Raw genomic sequence first — 9,575 nt, 5'->3', positions numbered from 1 at the left:
GCATTGCAAGAGGACAGACATTCAGCATGGAAGGGAAAAGATGCTGCAAAGGTTGGGGCCTATTGATAGTCATGGACGAACCCACCAAAGAGTGGCGAGCCCCCTGGGGGGAATGGAGGTTGGGTGGGCAGCGGAACTCCACTTTGCTGTAGATGGGAGCTATCCTTACAGCATCTGCACTTTGACAGCTGCCTAACATCCCACTCCAAAAAATCCCTCACGTACAGCCTGGCCATCTGTGGGAGATGCATCTGCAGTCATGAGGACTCCCTCGCCCATTATGCTGAAGGCCTCAAAAGGCCTTCACAGACAGGCAATACCTCCCACACCTAATACACAGATCTCCCATGCCATATCCCAACGCACACCTGATTCTCACCTCCACCCCAAGAACCAACCACAAAGAAGCAACTCCCTTGCCACACAATACCATATGGGACTGAATGACTGAACCAAATCCTTCATCAGGGCTTTCATTATTTATCATCATGCCCTGACATGAGGGGCATACTACCAAAGATACTTCCATCCCCTTCCATCACACCAGGTAGAAATTTATAAGTTATTGCAGTACTTGTGTTAATCCAAATGTCAGTGTAAAATTCCTTCAGACATGCATGTGCAACAGGCACTGTGGTGACTACAGCCATTATGAAGCACATGAAATGTATTTGCAGTTGTGAATGTAGACCGCCATCAGCTATGTAAAGGATTGATGGCAATGAAAATTTGTTCCAGACCGTGTCTCGAACCCGGGTTTCGCACTTCTCGGGAGCAGTCGCCATACCACTTGGTTATCAGAGCACAACTCATGGCCAGACCCAAACTCCGATATGTCGTCAACCACATGTCTAAAACTTGTATTTGTACATCCATTATGCGTATTCCTATACAAGGGAGGCATTTTACTTGAAAGCTGCTTCCCCAGTGTTGGCATGCATGTCTGAAGGAACTTTACATCGTCATTCAGATTAAGACATGCACTGCAATATCATATTAATCTACCAACATCAGGCAAGCAACTTTCAAGTAAAATGTCTCCTCTGTATGGGAGTATACATAATAGATATATGATTACAGGTTGTGCATACATGGTTTATGCGAAATGCAGGAAACCCAGGTTTGAGTCCCAGTCTGGCACAAATTTTTACTGTCATCATTCATTCCACTATATAGCTGTTGGTAGTCCATATTTGCAACTGTGAATACATTTGATGTAACTATAAATTTTGTGGAAGTCATCATGTATCTTACTACAGTCACTCAACGATATACCTTCCAGTACACCACAGCGTCATCAGCAAACTGCTGCAGATTGATGCCTACACTGTCTGTCAGATCATTTCTGTATATAGAAAATGATAGCAATCCTATCACACTTCCCTGGTGCACTTCTGATAATTCCCTTGTCTCTGATGAACACTTGCCACTGAGGACAATGTACTGGATTCTATTACTTAAGAAGTCTTCAAGCCACTCACGTAGCTGTGAATCTATTCCACATGCTTGTAACTTTGTTAATAGACTGTATTGGTGCACCGTGTCGAATGTTACTCAGAAATCTAAAAACACAGTATCTTCCTGTTGCCCTTCATTCATAGTTCACAGTATATCACATGAGAAACAGACAAGTTAAGCTTTGCAGGAGTGATACTTTGTAAAACTATGCAGATTCATGGACAGAAACTTTTCTGCCTAAAGCAAATTTATTGTATTCAAATTGAGGATATGTTCAAGAATTCTGCAGCAAGAACATTGGTTTGTAATTCTGTGAGTCAGTTCTTATATATATATATATATATATATATATATATATATATATATATATATATATATATATATATATATATATATATATATATATATATAAGTCAACTGCACTTTTTTCCAGTCGCTTGAGACTTCGTGATGGCCAAGAGATATAAGAAATGCAAGCTAGGTAGGGGATCAGTGCTGTAGACTACTCTTTGAAAAATCAAACTGGGATTCAATCCAGACCTGGTGACTTACTTATTTTCAACTCTTTCAATTGTGTCCCTACATCAGGGATGCCTATTACTATGTTGCCCGTAAGGGAACCTGTCCGATGGTGAGATGATGGTCTATTTGTACGATTTCTTGAATGTGAAATTTAAAAAATTACCTTTCCTTTTGCTATCATCTACTGCCACACTATACTGGTCAACGAGTGACTGGATAGAAGCCTCTGACAGATCTTTTCACAGATGCAAGAATCTCTACTAGCCTTTGCCTGTCATCATACGCACATTCTCTTTTGCACCAAGGGTACAACAGCATTCGCTTCCTCACAATTTTCCAAATTTAGCTGTTAAACCATGGTGTGTACTTCTCCAAAGCACAATTTACAATCTGTTTAAACTTTGCCCATAATTCCTCTATGTCCATTACAGTAGAACTAAATGATGTGAATTCATTGTCTATATGGGATGCTAACAATTTATTATCTCCTCTTTCCAACAGAAATACTCTCCTAGCCTTCTTGGCTGATTTACTGAATTTAGTAACCATAGTCACTATAATGACAGCATGATCACTAATCCCCGGCCCTGCACTGACATCGTCAATAAGGTCAGGCGTATCTGTAGCTACAAGGCCTAAAATATTTCCATTGCATGTGGACTGTTAAACTTACGTTCTCAAGACAGTTTTTGGAAAATGTGTTCAAAAACACTTCACAATACTGGCTGCCTGTACCCCCTGCAATAAATTCACAGATGATCCACTCAATACTCAATAGGTTCAAACAGCCTCGAAGTATTACATGATTTGGGTATTTATGCGGTAGTGACCTTAGACTTTATTTGAATGACTGTAAAACTGTCACAGCGGAATCGAGCAGCCAAAAAAACATTTAACAATTTACTTGATTTCACTTAGACTTGTTATACATGACCAGATAACCTCACTGTCACACTCAAATTAAATCACAGGAGAGACACCATTCTTCTCAATGCAATCGACACTCCGCCTCCTATGTCATCTGATCTGACTTTCTGATATATATTTCATGACTTGCTAAACATCTCAGAGCTTTCTATTGAAAGTTCCAGCCAGATCTCAGTGTCTAGAATAATTTGAGTTTGAGAACTCTCCGGGAGAACAGTAAATTTGGGAACTTTGTTACAAATACTTCGACAATTTACTAATAAAATTTTGATAGTCAAAGTGTACTCTGAATGCATGAATTAGGGACCTGTTAACAAATACATATTCATTTCAGGACCATGCGGATCAACTAGAACTCAATGTCTTCTGCATGGAGGTTTCTGTCATTCTTGGAGTTAAGCTTAGATTCAATACAAAATTCTATCACTGAATTGCACTTGCAAATAGTTGCTGGTCCATAGTTAAATCTTGCAGTAATTAATATAAGATTGTAGTCTGATTTTATTATCTTTCATACTTGTGTTTAAAAAAACGAGTTCTAGATTTCTCACAATTGTCTGAATAATGAATGTCTTTGACTCTGCTTTACTACATGAAGTAATATCAAAATTGCTTACACATATTTCCATTTAAGTTCTTTTCTTTCTCAAACCTCAATATATGAGTGAAAATAGTTACCTTTCCCTTTTCTTTGACAACATTTTGAACAGGACAGATTGCTACTCACCGTGTAGTGGAAATGCTGAGTTGCAGACAGACACAATGAAAAGATTGCTAAACAAGTAAGCTTTTGGCCAAAAGGCCTTCTTCTGAAAGTCTGGCCTCAGCAACTAGAGACAGTGCTCATGTGTTAGTGAATTGTGTTTACGTGAAAGTGTTTGTGTATGTTGTCTAATTCAGATGAAGGCCCTTTGGTCAAAAGCTCCCTTGTTTAGCACTGTCTTTGTTGTGCCTATGTGTGACTCAACATCTCCACTACAAGGTGAGTAACAATCTGTCATTTTCGCGATGCTGTCATTAGTCCACCATGGATACTCCTTTGTTTGATTTTTCCTTATCTTTGATACATTTTATTTGATTCCAAATAGAATATTGGCACAGTTGAACAATGCTTTATGATACTGTACAAATAGCATGTTGTTGCCAGTCTCCAGTCTACGCTTACAGTGACAACATGTACTGGAACTTACAACGCAGAAGGCATTGAATCGAAATATCCTGGAATTATGTTGAAGATCCTTTTCTGTTGTATTTTTATCGCCTTTATCTTTGATTATCCATTTGACTGACATAGACACGATCTTAACCCTCGCATTCCATTGGGAAGAAAGATCAAAATTGAAACTTGGCAGAAAGAATTCTAAATACTGGAGGAACTGTAAAGTTTAGATTCCTTCACTGCTTGTACAGTTTCTTCTGATCCAATGTTTGTAATTTCTGTTTAGTTTTAGCTACTGGGTGCAACTGAGTGCCCACAGTTCACTTGTGGTTACTGGAGAGAAATGTATTCCTACCTCTATTTAAATTATTGTTCTTCCTTTTTCCACTCATTTTCTTGACCACTTGTGGAATCTGTTGCAACTTTCTACTCCTATTTCCGTTTTTGTTCTTCTCTAGTCTAGTACCGATTAATTCCTCTACAGTGTAAATTTCTTTCTTACGCTACTATACCCAGCTCTGAATAATAAAGTGACTGAAAACTGGTTGTTTTTAGGACTGCTATCATGACAACAACCGACCAGAGCATGAGTTTGGTTGCACTGTCTGTTCAGTGCAAAGTTGTCACACTGCTCTGTTACCTCAGCTGCTGGATGGCAGCCAAGCTGCGGCCGCTAATTGCTGTCTATAACATAATGATGTCCTCCTTTTCTACATGCTTTCTTTCTCTGTGTGATATGTTTCAGTTACTGAATGTGTGAAACTGACTGTATAATTGTTAGGAAAGTGGTAAAAGACTATTAAGATCCTGCAATGTTAACTCGGTACTGTACATTAAGGGGGGACATATGAACACACTCAGTAGAGAACCATGCAATTGTTGCTACCAGAGCCATGTTGCAGTTCCATATAACAGCAAACCGACTACATCCCACCTTCCATTCTCAACTGTCAATCACTTTATTATTCTGATCCACATTTAAACTCTGCCACTGCAGCGAAATAACGAAATACCTGCTGTTAATACACATTACATCACCAGTCTCATTTAATACCAAACTTCAATATTTGGTGAGTTTCAGGTTTGTCTTTCCTGCACTCTGCTGTATCCTTTGAGACACACACATAATTGCCTGTACAAAGTCCTCCAGGATGTGCGCAACTACTTAAATAAGACATTCTTTACACCTTCTGATAGAAGGTCTAATTATGAGTAAGAAAGTAGAATATGAGTAAGTTACCACACGCAGCATAGTGAACACATTATGATAGCCATGGTAGACACAAAGCCACCATTCAATACAGCAATTCATGTAAGTTTGTGTGTCTAATAGTTAATGCAGATGATGAAGAGATTGAAAGGATGTATGATGAGATAAAACAAATTATTCATATAATTACTGGAGAAAAAGATTTAATTGTGATGGTGGACTGGAAGGCAATATTAAGAAAAGGATGAAAAACAAAATTAGTAGAGGAACTTGGACTGAGTGAGAGGAATAGAAGGTGAAGCTCCGGAAAGAATCTTGTACAAATCATAATTTAGTCATCACGGAGACTCGGTTTAAGGGTCATGCAAGAGACCTGGTAACACAGGAAGCTTGGTCATTTGATAGTAAGAGAGATATTTCGAAACAGATTTTAAACTATAAGACATTTCCAGCGGCAAGTATTAAGTCTGAACACAATTTATTAGCTAGGAATTGCAGATTGAAACTAAGTCAGTTGCTGAAAGCACGAAAATTAAGGAGATGGTAGCTGGATAAGTCGAAAGAACCAGTGGTTATTGTTATATTCAGAGAGAGTATTAAGCAGCATTTGACTGATCAGGGGGACAGGAACACAACAGAAAATGAATGGGTAGCTTTGAGAGATGAAAGGCAGAGACTGCAGTCGTATATGTGAGTTGCATGTGTGTGTGTGTGCGCGCGCACATGTGCTGACGTGCTTGTGTGTGTGTGTGCTATGGTTGACAAAGGCCATTGGCCGAAAGCTTTAAGTGTGAAAATCTTTTTGTTGTGCCTATCTGCGACTCAGCATCGCTGCTATATAGTGAGTGGCAGCTTTCCTTCTCATAGTATTGAAAGGCCAACATACATTTATAACTATTGTAAATATAAAGAAGGCTTTTGATAATGTTGACTGGAACAAACTCTTTGAAATTTGGAGAGTAACAGGGTAAAATACAGGGACCAAAAATTTATCTTCGAATTTTATAGAAAGTGGATTGCAGTTATAAGTCGCAAGTCATGAAAAAGAAGTAATAATTGAGAAGTGAGACAGACAGGGTTTTAGTGCCACCCTTATGTTTTTCCATCCACATGTTGAGCAAGCAGTAAAAGAAACTATGGAGAAATTTGGAAAAGGAATTAGAATTCAGGGAGAAAAGTAACCTTTGCAGTTTGTTGATTGCATTGCAATTCTGTCAGAGATGTCACAGTACTTGGAAGACCAGTTGAACAGAATGTGTAGCGTCTTGAAAAGAGTTTATATGTACAACATATAAGAAAAACAAGGATAATAGAATGTAGCTGACTTAAATCAGGTAATGCTGAAGAAATCAGATTAGGAAATGAGACACAGACAGTAGTACATGAGTTTCGCTACTGGGGTAACAAAATAACTAATGGTATCCACTGTAGAGAGGATATAAAATGCAGTGTGGCAAAAGAGCAAAATCATTCTGAAGAAGATAACTTTGTTAATATCAACCATAAATTACATAAATTCTTCAGATAGTATTTGTCTGTAATGTAGCCTTGTACATAAATCAAATGCAATTTTGCGATGTGGTGTTATAAGAGAATGTTGAACAGACAGATGGACCATGTAACTAATGAGCAGGTACTGAATGAAACTGAGTATTAATCAGGGACCTGTTGATAGGACACATCCTGGAACAGCAACATATTGTCCATTTTGTAAAGAAGGAAAGCGTGGGATTAAATATTGTACAGGGAGAGCAAGATAAGTTGCAGTATTTACGCAGAGATGAAGAGGCTTCCACAGGATAGACTAGTGTAGAGAGCTGCATCAAACGTCTTCCGACTGAAGACTACAATATCTAATAGAAGGTATAATTAGAGTTTGAAGTAAGGAATATTGTTATATTTAGTAAAGAATGTTGGCCAAATTTAGCAATTTAGTGATCTGTTTAGAAGTGCTCAGTTTAATAAGGGGTGAAATTTTTGCCATTAACTGTTTGTCAATAAAATAATATATCTCCACCTGGGAATCCAAATTTTGTAACCATTCTTATTTACATCTACATCTGCATGGATATTCTGCAAATCACATTTAAGTACCTAGCAGAGGGTTCATCTAACCGCCTTCACATTTCTCTATTATTCCAATCTCGTATAGCATGCGGAAAGCATGGACACCTATATCTATCCGTACGAGCTCTTATTTCCCTTATTTTATCGTGGTGATCGTTTCTCCCAATGTAGGTTGGTGTCAACAAAATATTTTCGCATTTGGAGGAGAAAGTTGGTGACTTGAATTTCATGAGAAGATTCTGTCGCAACGAAAAACACCTTTCTTTTGATGATGTCCAGCCCAAATCCTGTATCATTTCAGTGACACACTCTCCCATATTTCGCGATAATACAAAACGTGCTGCCCTTCTTTGAACTTTTTTTGATGTACTCTGTCAGTCCTATCTGGTAAGGATCCCACACTGCGCAACAGTATTCTAAAAGAGGACAGACAAGCATAGAGTAGGCAGTCTCCTTAGTAGATCTGTTACATTTTCTAAGTGTCCTGCCAATAAAACGCAGTCTTTGGTTAGCCTTCCCTACAATATTTTATGTGTGTTCTTTCCAATTTAAGTTGCTCGTAATTGTAATACCTACGTATTTAGTTGAATTTACCGCCTTTAGATTAGACTGATTTATCATGTAACAGAAGTTTAACGAGTTCCTTTTAGCACTCATGTGGATGACCTCACACTTTTCGTTATTTAAGGTCAACTGCCACTTTTCGCACCATTCCCATATTTCTTCTAAATCGTTTAGCAATTTGTTTTGATCTTCTGATGACTTTATTAGTCGATAAATAACAATGTCACCTGCAAAAACAACCTAAGACAGCTGCTCTGATTGTCTCCCAAATCATTTACATAGATAAGGAACAGCAAAGGGCCTATTAACACTACCTTGGGGAACACCAGAAATCAATACTCTCTGACTTTCCATCAATTACTACAAACTTTGACCTCTCTGACAGGAAGTCCCAAATCCAGTCACATAACTGAGACGATATTCCATACGCACGCAATTTCACTATAAGCCGTTGTGTGATACAGAGAGAAAAACCTTCTGGAAATCCAGAAATACAAAATCGATCTGAAATCCCTTGTCAATAGCACTCAGCACTTCACGCATAAAAGAGCTAGTTGTGTTTCACAAGAATGATTTTTTCTAAAACCATGTTGACAGTGTGTCAATAGACCGTTTTCTTCGAGGTAATTCATAGTGTTCAAACACAATATATGTTCCAGAATCCTGCTGCATATTGACAATAATGATATGGGCCTGTAATTAAGTGGATTACTCCTTCTACCTTTCTTGAATATTGGTGTGACCTGTGTGACTTTCCAGTTTTTGGGTATGGATCTTTTGTCGAGTGAACCGTTGTACACGATTGTCAAGTACGGAGCTAATGCATCAGCATAATCTGAAAGGAACCTAATTGGTGTAAGTCTGGACCAGAAACCTTGCTTGTATTATGTGATTTTAAGATGCTTCACTACCCCCGAGGATATTTACTTCTACATTACTCATGTTGGCAGCTCTTCTTGATTCGAATTCTGGAATATTTACTTCATCTTCTTTTAAGGCATTTCGGATGGCTGTGTTTAGTAACTTTGCTTTGGCAGCACTGTCTTCGACAGTATCTCCATTGCTATCACACAGAGAAGGCACTGATTGTTTCTTGCTGCTAGCATACTTCACATACTACCAGAATCTCTTTGGATTTTCTGCCAGATTTTGAGACAAAGTTTCGTTGTGGAAACTGTTATAAGCATCTCACATTGAAGTCCGCACTAAATTTCAAGTTTCTGTAAAAGATCGCCAATCTTGGGGATTTTGCATCTGTTTAAATTTGGCATGTTTATTTCGTTGTTTCTGCAACAGTGTTCTAACCCGTTTTGTGTATCAACGAGGCTCAGTTCCATCGTTTGTTAATTTATTTGGTATAAATCTCTCAATTGCTGCTGATACTATTTCTCTGAATTCAAGCCGCATCTGGTCTACACTTACATCATTAATTTGGAAGGAGTGGAGATTGTCTCTCAGGAAGACGTCAACTGAAATTTTATCAGCTTTTTTTTAATAGGTATATTTTTGGAGGATTTGGAGGTTACAATATTCAATCTCTCTACGACAACCCTGTGTTCACTACTCCCTGTATCCATTTTGATGCTTGTTATTAACCCAGGATTATTTGTTGTTAAGAGGTCAATATGTTTTCCGAACCATTTACTATGTGTGGGCTCGTGAACTAAC

This window comes from Schistocerca nitens, chromosome 2 (genome assembly GCF_023898315.1).
Source record: "Schistocerca nitens isolate TAMUIC-IGC-003100 chromosome 2, iqSchNite1.1, whole genome shotgun sequence".
Classification (NCBI taxonomy): domain Eukaryota; kingdom Metazoa; phylum Arthropoda; class Insecta; order Orthoptera; family Acrididae; genus Schistocerca; species Schistocerca nitens.
The sequence above is the reverse complement of the archived record's forward strand: the minus strand, read 5'-3'. Positions refer to the sequence as shown.